Source organism: Gossypium hirsutum, chromosome D04 (genome assembly GCF_007990345.1).
Source record: "Gossypium hirsutum isolate 1008001.06 chromosome D04, Gossypium_hirsutum_v2.1, whole genome shotgun sequence".
In the NCBI taxonomy this organism is placed as follows: Eukaryota; Viridiplantae; Streptophyta; class Magnoliopsida; order Malvales; family Malvaceae; genus Gossypium; species Gossypium hirsutum.
In genome coordinates, this window is record NC_053440.1 from 18,203,319 (window position 1) to 18,216,311 (window position 12,993).

The following is a 12,993-nucleotide window of genomic DNA, read 5'->3' on the forward strand; positions in this document are numbered from 1 at the left end:
GAATAAAAGCCAATAGTTGGGTCATTAATGCTGAAATTCAGGATTTTGTATAAAAATGATGTTTCAAAGTGTTTTTCAATTAGTTTTGATGTATTAAAAGGTTTCTAAACTTGCTTTAAAGCTTTGATAAGGATTTAATGAATTTTCGTGAAAATAGTCATAAACATGTCAAAAATTTTGATATCAAGAATAGAGTAGTTTTGTGTAGTTTAAAGGTTGAGATTTAGTTGTAGGTGAATAATTCGGTCAAAGGAATTAGTTTTAGGTGAAAAGATCAAGTATAGAGGAAGATATTTGAGTTTCAATTTTGTTAGTTGAAATTTCAGTTTCATGAGAAATATAGCTTAGACTTGCATTTTTGGTTGGTTTAAGTGAGCCTTTGGCTTCATATTGATTGTGTAAATTGTTTGGTTATTATGTGTGAAGCGCCAGAACCGTTGGAACCTTCTTCAAACAAGGCAAAAGGCAAGGAAAAGCTAGTATAAGCTTTCAAATTTTTTGTGAAAGTGTAATTGGTGAGTGTTTGGGATTGCTACTAGTAGACAAGATTCATAATTATTGTTAAATGAATTATATATAAGTGAGTTGAGTGTAATTGCATGTAGGAGTATATGTTAGTTTTTTTATTTAATGAAACGTGAATATGATATTTTGACTTGATTAGAATATGGTTGTGAATGTGTTGTAGTATGCTCCTGTTTAACCTTTGATATTGTATGTACATTGTGGTTATTCTGAGCATTCACTAAGCTTGTTAAGCTCAACCACTCCTTTCTTAAAACCTTTGCATAGTAGTTAAGTGTCGGTGTGAGCGGTGTGGTTCCAAGGGGTGATCCAAGTAAGTCCTTTTCCGTTATTTCGTAGGTGTTATTGTTAATTGGTTACGTTTTGGGAATAAGGCAATGTGATAGACTTTTATTGATATTTTCCATGATGTTTTGGATGCTTCCATAGACTATATGCTCCTAAGTTTATGAGATTTGTTTCGTATTATGTTGTTTATAGCTCGGACTTACTTGTAACAGCCTGATTTTCAGTGGTGTCAGAAAATAGTGGTTTGAGACCACCAAATCCGACGACTAAGCTAGTAAATTTTATTTTTTAGTATTTAAGAGTCAAATGTGATTTTAGAAAGATTTTTGAATTAGTAATTTGTGTTTTATAAGGATTTATTAGGTTAAGTGGTTTAGAAAATGAGGTATCAAGACCTCGATTTTATAAACTGAGTCGTAAATATTTACGGAGTGTCATTAAGGTAGTATTAAAGTTTCGTTAGAAAATTTTAACATTTTGATAGTTAATTAATTAAAAAAGACTAAATTGAAAAGGTGCAAAACTTGTTAACTAAAGAAATAGTGATTAAATGGCCTAAATGGTAAATACGGAGGACTTAAAGAGTAAATTGTCCTAAGTGAAGTGGCTGAGGCGGCATAAGCAGAAAAAAAATCTTGAAATTAGGTGATTTAAGGGAAAAATTGGAAATAAAATCAAATTAAAATAGCTAAAATAGGATTTTAAAGGTTTCTAGCCAATTCTTCTCCAATTTTCAACCAAAAACAGCCACATGAGAACTCTTAAAGCTGGTTTTTTTATATTTTTACTTCAAGTGAGTTCAATTCTTGCTTATTTCTTGTAATTTTATGTTTTTGAGACTTTTACAATTAGGTCCAATTAGATAATACCTTAGTTTTTGGTTTGATTGAAGATTTTGGAAGTTACCATTGAAGAATAAAGGATGTATTAGATAAATAAACATAGATTTAGAGCTTTAATTTTTTTGTATGATGATTTTATAAAGTGATTTTGTTAACTATTGATTTTAGGACCAAATTGTGATGAATTAAATTTTTGTTTATCAAGGGCTGTATGATAGCCTAGAATATTTAGATAAATTGTGAATTGAGAAAAATTAGTTCATTTGATAAACTAATTAGTAAGGGACTAAATTGCAAAAAAATATAAAAGTTAGGGTAATTGAGTAATTTTGAAAATTAAGGGGTATTAAGTGTAAAGTGAATTGGAACTGAAATATATGCTAATAAATAAATAATTTTTTATTTTAGATCAAGAGTCTGTAGACAATCGTGAAAAAGGGAAATTAGCATAATAGTCCCTGAACTACTACAAATCTTACAATTTAATCCAGGTAAGTTTGTATGGTTAAAGTTTAATAATTATATTGAATTGATGTATGATATTATGTATTTAGTATATTGTTGAAAATGGAATAATTTTAAATTATGAAATTGAAGTGAATATCCGATTTAAATAGAACGCGGGATTGAATATAATCATTGTGTGGCGATCAGCAAAGGAAGAATTGACGGGAATTTACCCAAGCAAATCGAGGTTCAGCATTTGTTGCGAAATTTAGTTTTTATCCGTTTAGCTCTCACGAGCTTCTGTTTAACTCATATAAGTTTCCGTTCAACCCTAATAGGTTTATGTTCAGCTCTTTTGAACTTCTTTTTAACCCTTATGAGTTTCTGTTCAGCTCTTATGAGCTTTCGTTTAACCCTTATGGGTTTCTATTTAGCACTTATGTGCTTCTGTTCAGCCTTCGGGATTCTGAAAATGATGTACTCATATCCGTAAGCCATTCTCTGATTCGGTAAGATTTGGTAAATGATTTATGTGATAGAAACTGAAAGATTTATTGTTTATTATTGATATTGATTTGAAAGAAGTGTGTTCATCGACTGATATTATGATTGACAAGGAGAGTGCATGAATAATTTACTATTTAATTTGTTATATTAAGTTCGGTAAGATTTATGTTTAACCTATCGAACTTACTAAGCTTCATTAAGCTTACTTGTGTTGTTTAATGTTCTTGTAGATTAACGTGAGTTCAGGAGATCGGATCATCACATTAAGTCACACTATCCAACTTAATCCGGTAGCTCTTGCAACATCTACTAAGGTTTATATGGCATGTATAGGGTTGGAATGGTTTTAAGTAAAGTTGGTTTGTGTAAATATTATGAGTTACACTTTGTTTATATTTCCAATCCACTTATATAAGTATGGATTAATCATGCATAAGATGTATTTGAAATGGTTAAATGATGGTTAAGTAATAGGCATAATTGAAGCATGGTTTGAGCTAGTGAATTTAGTAAAATATGTATATAGGTGTATATGGTTAATTTGGTAGGTTAGGATATTTGAATATATGTGATGATATGTTAGGTATAAAACTTGGTTTTAGTTTGAATTGAAAGTTTTTTTTGTGATTTGTGAATGTGCAAGTGATTGTGCCTAGGTTGATATCAAGATTGGGTGAGAAAAGTGGCCATAAAATGGTCTATTTTCGTCCACACGGGCAGAGACACGGGCGTGTGTCTTAGCCGTGTGTGACACACGGCCTAACGCATCGAATGCCCAGGCATATGGTTTGGCCGTGTGTCCCCTACGTCTTTAAAATTGAGAAACAAAATGCCCAAGTTTTTGCACACGGCCTATCACACGGGTGTATGGCTTGGCCATGTGACCCCTATACCTTAATTTCATAACACACAGCCTAGCACACGGGCATGTGGCTTGGCCGTGTGACCCAAGTCAGAGAGTTACCACGGGATGGACATGGGTTGGGACACGGTCGTGTGCCTTACATCGAATGCCTACACGGCCTAAGACACGGGCGTGTTTCTTGGCCGTGTGGCACACAGGCGTGTGTCCCCTGCACCTAAGGGAAATTTTGAAATTTTGAGAAAAATTCTCTGAGTTTCTGGTTTAGTCTCAGTTTACTTCTAATGTGTATTTTTGGGCCTCGAGGGCTCATACAATGGACAACATGAGTGATTTATAATTGGTTTCTGATATGTATATTAAATGTTATGAAGTGTTCGTATCTAATCTGAAAAGTTTGGTAATGCTCTATAACCCTGTTCTGGCGACGGATAGGGTTAAAGGTGTTATATTACTTCCAATGTTTGGGACTAGTATTACGGTCGTTTTGATGTTTATTTGATGACGATATGTTAGAATGATGGATTGGTACCTATTGGAATGATTTATATGCTCAAGTATGTTGTATCTTTTTGGTCTGGAGCAGAGGTATCTATATTCATGTTGTAAAAATGATACCTTTGTAATTTTGAAATGTGTAGAAAGGCAGTAACATAATTTGGTATTGATACCTTATCACTAGTATCGATACTTGAGGTAGTAATATCGATACTTTGGCAGAGGTACCGGTAATTTTTGAGGTTTGGGTTGTTAAGCAAGAAACAATAAGCAGCTTTGGTACTGATTTTCCAATCAGTATCGATACCCCTTGATAGAATTATCGATACCTCACCTTCAATATTGATACCAACGTGGTCAGTTTTGAGATTCTACTAAGTTGTCCTAATGCATGTTTAATTTTTATTAAAAGTTTCTCTAAAGTATGTTTGGCACATTATAATGATATTGATATATGTTTAACTGAAAATTCATAAGATTGCAAATAAAGACGATGATTTCTTAATAATATGACAATTTACTATGAGTATGATGTGTGACGGTGGTTTGACATCCTGATATTCGGACTGGGCGATCGGGCCAACTATAGCGTGTTACAAAAATCGCCAATCCCCTTGGTACCCTAGGTACAGTACACCGACTACGTATAAATACAAACTTAATATGTCGCCAGAACTCCACGGAACTCCTTCGTCATCCACATAATCTCACCTTATGCACATGCAATATGTCATACTATCTCATACATAGCCATAAATCAATATTTTTCACATTTAGTTGGCACTTTCAATACATGCCCTCAATTATCATATACTTTCAGAATATGGAATCAATAACCCAACTTTCAAACTACCATAAATATGGTAATATTCCCAAAACAAAATTTCATGTACCTTCATATTTTTTTCTGTGTGCATGTACAGTAGTCTTTCAAATGTTCTTGTCCATACTTGTCCCATACGTTATCTCTTACACTTATCATACTTTCAGAGTCCTATCTTTACTTTTCCTTTAAAGGACCATTCATACCCTTCTTTCCTAATTCCTTACACACCATTCATTTAAAATGTGACGTGAAGGCATTCCTTCAGTTAAATAACCACAAAGGCTTCCTTTGTATTCTCTATAAGGGCTTTCCTTTATAGAGTTGCCACTAAGGCATCCTATTCTTAGGTTGTGCCACAAAGGCGTTCCTTTTCATATATATCCACGAAGGCTTCCTTTACGGAGATTGCCTCAAAGGCTTTCCTATCTAGAGTTTTCCACAGAGGCTTTCCTTTGACAGAGATCACCACAAAGGTGTGTTCTTTCAAAGATTTGCCACAAAGGTTGTCCTTTAATAGGTTCACCACAAAGGCTTACCTTTCTAGAGTTTTTCCACAAATGCTTTCCTTTAACAGGTTTGCAAAAAGGCTTACTTTTCTAGAGTTTTTCCATAAAGGATGTCCTTTAACAAGTTCGCCACAAATGCTTACCTTTCCAGAGTTTTGCCACAAAGAATGTCCTTTAACAAAGATTGCCATAAAGGTTTTTCTTTTCCTGGTGATTTACGCGATAAGGATTTGCTTAGACTCGCACTTAGTGAGGTTTGCCCCTCATCATCTTGGGACGCACAGAAGACCACATTAAGTAATAACCTTAATTTTTCCTATATGATGCCATAACCCACCAATTACAATCTTACACGATATGGTCTTCTTTCTATATCATGCCATAACCCACTAGTTACGGTCTTACATAGTATGGTATTCTTTCCATATGATGACATAACCCACCATTACAATCTTTCACGATACGGTCTTCTTTCCTATTTATAAACTTGTCCTTTTAGAGATTCGGGTTTTTAGTCCCGATAGACCCCTTTGACGACTCCAAAGATAGACACAAACTCTTCATACTTAGACCCATCTTTCATGAACTCATCATATCTTGACTTACTCATAACAGACATATTAACACATTTCCATTATCCAGACACAAACATCCTTTAACCTAAAGATTCATGTTTCATACTTGACCACGAAACATCATGTTATCCATACATGCAAGTCCATAATTCGTATGTTCCTTGTTAGAGTCATCACATCATATTTTACTAGTTATATTTCACGATTTGGTTACTTAACATAGAAGTTTCTAAAAGGCATATTATGCATGCATGAGTCAGTTTATGGACTCACATGATAACCACAAAGGGAAGCTTAGCCTTCAAATCCATCATTCAGCAAAATGCTACAACCTCCTTTGCCTTGTAGAATATAAACACTTTGTTAGAACCCATTCGGGTAACCATTATCATCATTTCAAAACCGAAACATCTCTTAAAGCCATATTTCTTTAATCATACTTACAAATCTATATTTCCTTGACAGAAAGAGTCATGAAACATACCTTGTAGTGAAGAAAATCACTAGAAACATCCAAGATTCCAAACTCAGCTCAAAGCAATGATTCTATATCTTTTTAGCCCAAAATCCTTTTTATTTTTAGAGGAAAAAGGGAAAGAAGATAATCTTTTTCTTAACCCAACCGGAGTGTCCTTTTAAATTAACTCAAATCTTTATGGGAACTTGGTAAATGTCACATCAAGACTGAGTGGCATTATTAAATTCTACCATATCTAAGAACTTATTCGATTACTCATTTAGCCTTTAACCCTTCTAGTTCATGTTTTGTTAATTCCTAACTAGATTTCCTTACAATTTAGCTAGCACAGGACCATAATGACTACATGGTGTAGTATGCCACTAAAATGGACTCATATCTTAAAAATAATTTTACATAGCCATAAGCCTTATTTCACTACTCATAGTTATCTGACGCGGAATCCTTATTTACTTATTTTCTTTTCGGAGTCAACCCACTCTATACACCACAATGGGCTTTTAGGTGAACATTACTTCACCACTCGCACTTCTTTATAAATATGCGCCATATTTATATATATACATTCTTACTAGTACTCATTGATTCATCATACTTACCTTTCTTCAGAGTTAGCCATAAGCTTTCTTCTTTTAGAATATCTTATATGCTACACATACCAAAGTTAACCATGGATTCCTTTCCTTTCGCTTAGAATCCACCAGACTAGGGCATCACTAGCGCAATCAGAAAGTCCCTACATTTAATCAAATCCTAACATTGTGCACTTGAAACTTACCCTTCAGCCTTACTTTTATAAACAACACTTAAATAGTCAAAACTTCTCTAAATGGGATGTTACAAGCAAATATTAGCTCACTGGTTGTCTAATGTTTAACTAATATTAAGCGGTATTATGTGGTTGGATCATAATACAAAAAAACAACTTATATTAGTTGACTAACGTAAATGTGTCCTTAATCGGATAATTAGTCCCTAGATGGCATTCCCATTCACCGCTTTCGTCAGCTAAAACTTCTATAATCTTGTCCATGTTAATATTCTGGAAAAGCGTCAAATCAATTTCTTACACAAAATCGTACAAAAACAAAGGAACATTATAATATTTAGAAATTTCTGATGGGGAATTTTTTTTTCTTTTCCCTGAACTATTGTCCACGACCACAACGCTTCTCCCAATCGCTTTAAATTAGCTTTTTTCAACTCGGCGTAGAACTCTTGAACAACTAGGATGCTTGCAGATTTGGTTGGAAGTCTACAAAAAATTTCCCATCTATGGTAACAAACTATTTCTCGAGTAGCATCGTTTAGCACGAATAAGGATTTGAAACCTCTTTCTTGAAGAGGTGTTTTTCTCTTAATCTTTTGGAAATAACTTTTAAACTTCTTTTCCTTTTCTTTGATTTGAACAAAGTTGTCAGAATAGGATTCACTATCGAGAATGTGGTTGTGCATGTTTTTGAGGATGAAAAACACAAACAATTATGCAAAAAAAATTTACTAATGAGTTGTTTTGATGTTTCAAGGTGGCTTGGGACTTTGGCTGTTGATCAAGGGGAATTTTTAAGGGTTTTTAGTGCAACTTTGGCATGTAATCTTTTTGAAATATAGACGGTTTCATTTGGGCTAGAAAAAGGAAAGTTGTGGAATTTAATTGGTGTGTCACAACAAAATGAGGGCATGTCGCGACACGATGTTGAATTTCCACAATCTGGCTAGTTCAATTTTGTTGTGTCACAACACAAAGATTGTGTGCCACAACACTACTTTGATATCTCCTATTTTCATGTTTTAAAGTTGTATGTCTCAACATAAGGTTGCTTGTGTCACAACACAACATGGAATATGCCAAATTTCTTCTTTTGGTGCAAGTCAAAGCCCTTTAGTTGTCTATAGTTACCTTGGGCAGCTTCGTGCTTCATTTCTTGCTTCCTAAAACCTTTTATCTACTAAATCTAATACAAATATTAAAAAAATCATAAAATTCAAAACAAAAATTTAATATACAATATGTACAAGTTTAATTTAGTTATTAATGGTTCAATAACTATGTATTGCTACCGGAATTGTCCAATAATTTGTCAAGTTTCACCATCAACTTTTGCAGCCTTTGTTGATCATATTCATCCACCAATAGATTTCATTCCAATCAGGATCTTTACATTTCTCTCGTTTCCTTGAATTAGACTCACCTGCACTTACACAACTACACACATACCTTCAATTAAGGTCATTAGGGGTTAAATCGCACAAAACAAAACATTCTTTCCCTAATAATTCCTCCATTTAAGAATCATGGTGACATTTGAACAATTCTATTTTTCCATTGATTTTCATTATCAATTCTTTTTTTTCAAGGTCAATGGTCAATATAGATGTGGCCAAAAATGGCCTACCCAACAGAATGGGAATTTCTTGATCCTACTCAAAATTGAAGACTACAAAGTCTACCGGTATTATGAAGCCCCCTCACTTTAACTAATACATCTTCAAACACACCTTTAGGGTGTATTAAAGATCTATCGGCAAACTGTAGTGTTATCAAAGTATTTTTTAACTGCCCTAATATGAGTTTTTGGTAGATCAATACAGGTATCACATTAATGCTAGCACCTAAATCACAAAGTGCTTTGCTGAAATGCCTATACCCTATTTCTACTAGAATTGTAAAATCCTCGGGTCTTTTAATTTAAGGGGGTATCTTTCTCATAATAATAGCACTACAAGAGGCATTAATGTCGATTTGTTCACCCTTTTTCAATTTTTTATGGCTTGCAATGATTTATTTTTGGTACTTTGCATATTTAGGAATTTTATCTATGAGTTTTAAGAATGGTAAATTAACATTGACAGATTTAAATAAATTAAGGAAACTTACAAAATTAGTTTCATCCCTCTTTTGTTTGATTTTGAGATTACTGGTTCAACTACTGGTTCCATTACTTCTTCAGTCGACTTTTCGTTCTCAGTTTCTTCCACAGGCTTATCAACATATTCAGACAATTTCTCCTCTTCATTTATAGGTGCACTTAGGTTGTCGAGTTTCTTATCCGATTGCAGAACAATCGCATTCACATGTTTTTTCCCATCTCTCCAAGGGTTGTTCTCTGTGTTACTAGAGATGCCTTGGTCGATTTGTTTTTGTAATAAACCCATCATTTGGCGCATTTGTTCCTTCATGTCATTCATATCTACACGCATGGCTTTCATCTCCCATTTGATTCGAAGGAATCATTGACCACATGCAATATGGTCGTATCCAATGGATCTTTCTTGAGTTCTTTGTACATGTGGTGGTTGGTATGGAGGGTTCGGTCTTTTGTACACTGTGTGCTCTCCTTATTTTATGTTCGAATGATCCTTTCAACCAGGATTATATGTATTTAAATAGGGATTTCTACCCCCTATTACCAATATAGCTAACATCCTCTGGTTGGTTCTCCATGTATGACTCTATTCTCATAAGTTTGATGGAGGTTTCTAATCGATTCAACTTCTCCAAAAATTTTTGATATTTGTCTTCTTTGCTGATTGTTTTCATGGTTAGAGATTTTGGTTTGCATGTGAATCTTTCATTTGGCCACATATATGAGTTCATCTCCATGTCATTTATGATTTGATATGCTCTCTCGTATGTGTAGCTCATAAGAGATCCTTCGGCTGCTCCACCTATACTAGCCTTTATGTTACCATCTACACCATTGTAGAAAATTTGAATCTAAAGGCACTCTTTTAATACATGGTAAAGGCACTTTCGTATCATCGATTTGAATCACTCTCAGGCCTCATATAGTGTTTCACCTTTGAATTATTTAAATTTGACGATATCATGTCTAAGTTAAATGGTTTGGCTTATATGGAAAATTTTTTAAAATTTATGGAAAACGTTTTCCTCTAGTTCATCCATGTTGTTATGGAACCTAGTTCCAATGAATCAAACCACTCAGTTGCATTATCACATAATGAGATTGGAAATAACCGCAAATGAACATAATCATTAGTTACCTCATTATACTTAAAGGTGTTACAAAGTTGAAGGAATCGCTTCAAATGTTTATTTGGATCCTCCATCATATTTCCTTTGAACTACAACATGTTCTGGATCATCAATATTGTAGTCATCTTTATCTTAAAATCATTGGCATTGATTGCCGATCTTTCAATACTATCTCGCATGTTGTTATGTGAACTCGCGCAATATTCGTTGAGCCATCAGTAGCTCTCAATGGATTTGTTCTTGATGTTCAGGTGGATCATCAAACAATGTGTTCTCCCGAAGTAAATCAATTATTGCGGTTGGACTGTCTTCCCTTGTTTAACGATGACACCTTAAGAGTTGCTCTGGATCAGGGTATGCCTCGATTGGGATGCTTCCACTTTGAGTCATACACTAAAACCTAAGGCAAAAAAATAAAAGTTAGTAATTAAACAGAAAATAAAAGAAATTGTATCTATAAATTCTAGCTTTCTTATTTATCTTATTAATTTTAGAAAATAAAATTTTTATTTAATGCGAAAACCTCCTCGGCAACGGCACCAACAACTTGACCACCGCCAAACATACGAACATTTGACTAGAAAATAACACATCGAAATATATAAAATTAAGTAAGCAATGTTCGCAAGTATACGAGTCAAATTATAATATAGTAAAGTATTACAACGGAACATAGGGAAGTATTCTGGGGATTGTACCCAAGAGAGGACGAATTAAATCTGAAATCTACTTCTAAAATAAGAAGTCTAAATAATAATTAAAATCTATATTACGAAAACTAATAAAAGAGATAAAAATCATAAACTAAATTAAACTAAATTAAATTATATAAAATAAACTAACAACTAAATCAGGTTAACAGGCAAAAGAGTAACTCATTTAAGTGGTTGTAGTTAACTTTAAAAATTGCGTTTAAACATAATTAACTTTTAATTAACTAGTATTACCTCTCATCCTCTACTAATTAACTAATCGACAGGTACTCGTTTATCTCCCGACCTCATTTTCCCTATCAAGATAAATTACAATTTACTTGGCAAATTTATCCCCAACCTCATTTAACCTAGATGACTTCCTAGGGTTGTTAATCCCAGGGTTTATGCACACATAATTTAAAACCAGTTAATTCCTATAGGAAACCCATATTCCTCCGTTAACTACTACCACATCTTCTCGTTAATCTTCCTAAAGACTTAGCCTCTCATGGATCTAGATGTCATAACTCTTAGATTTAATTTAAACATGCAAAATAACACAATTAAATTAAAATAAGAGAAAGGTAAGAAATTGTTCAATTAATTGAATTGGATGTGTTCGAAGTTGCGTAATCTCTTGATAATTAATTAATCTTTGATGTTTGCAAAAGAAAAATAAAATAAACTGTTGAATACTTCAATAGAAAAGACTTAGGTTCAAACTAAACCTAGTCGAAAAGAACAAAATTATTTTGAAACAGAAAATAAAACGAACTAAAACCTAAATCTACTAAATACGGCTCCTAAAGGCTTGCTTACATATTAGCAATAACCTTTATATTTATACTGATGTTTAGAAACCCTAATTAGGTTTATTGCAAGCCCTAATCTTGTAAACTATTGATTGTATGGACGTTTATAGCCTTGTCGAGTCTTGTGTCCACGTTCAGACCTATGTCATGACATAGATAAGGTGTGTAGCGACACGACACCAATTTCCCTAGCTAGGATGTTCGATTTCACGTGTTGTGTCTCGACAAACTTGTGCTACACTCAGGTGTCGTACATAAAGTTGTTGGCCTGTTAAATACACATCCTACACACTTAATTAAACATATTAGAACTACCTAAGGCCCGAATTGGCCTAATAGGTCAACTAACAGCAATTCTTTCATAAAAATGCTTATTTTGCAAAAATTTAACCTAAAATACGAAAGCTAAAAATACGATAATTAAATATAAAATGGCCAAAAAAAAGCTCCTTAAGTGTCGAAATGTACTAAAACTACCACTATGTTTGGCTGCAGGTTAATAATGTAGCATACCTAAATCCTGAGTGGATGACAGACTATGTATGCGTGACATATATACTTTGATGTAAGTAAAATCTTGAGTTCAAATAGATAAGAAATCGAAAGCTAGTGTGTTGGGTATACAACTTTTATAGTATGTAATGCCATTCACAACAGTGGAATTCATAGCCCGAGACATGAGTAAATGATATCCTCTCACTGACATTACATGGTTGATGAAAAGTAAACATGGTCACAGGTTGTTCGTCATTGTGATGTACTTGATTACTATTTTATAATAATTGACTTTTCATGAAGAAAGATGTAATGGTTATCATGAGATAAAATAAGATCATATTGGGGGAACAGATATTATCCCAAAGAGATTAAGGATATCCTTTGAGGGTAACACACTTATGGCAAGGTCATTGGACGAGCATTCATATACTTGCTTTCATAATGGTATGTCATTGAAAAGAGCTTAGTCACGATACTATAGTGGAATGACTTCATGACTAAATGAGTTTATAATTAATAGGCGAAAAGCTAGAACTTAATTATAAATCATTTAAGCCCTAATCCCATATGTCCAATTGGTCACTCTGCTAGCTCGTTGAAACCAGAAATGAATTGCATGTTAAATCAAATGAAGAGA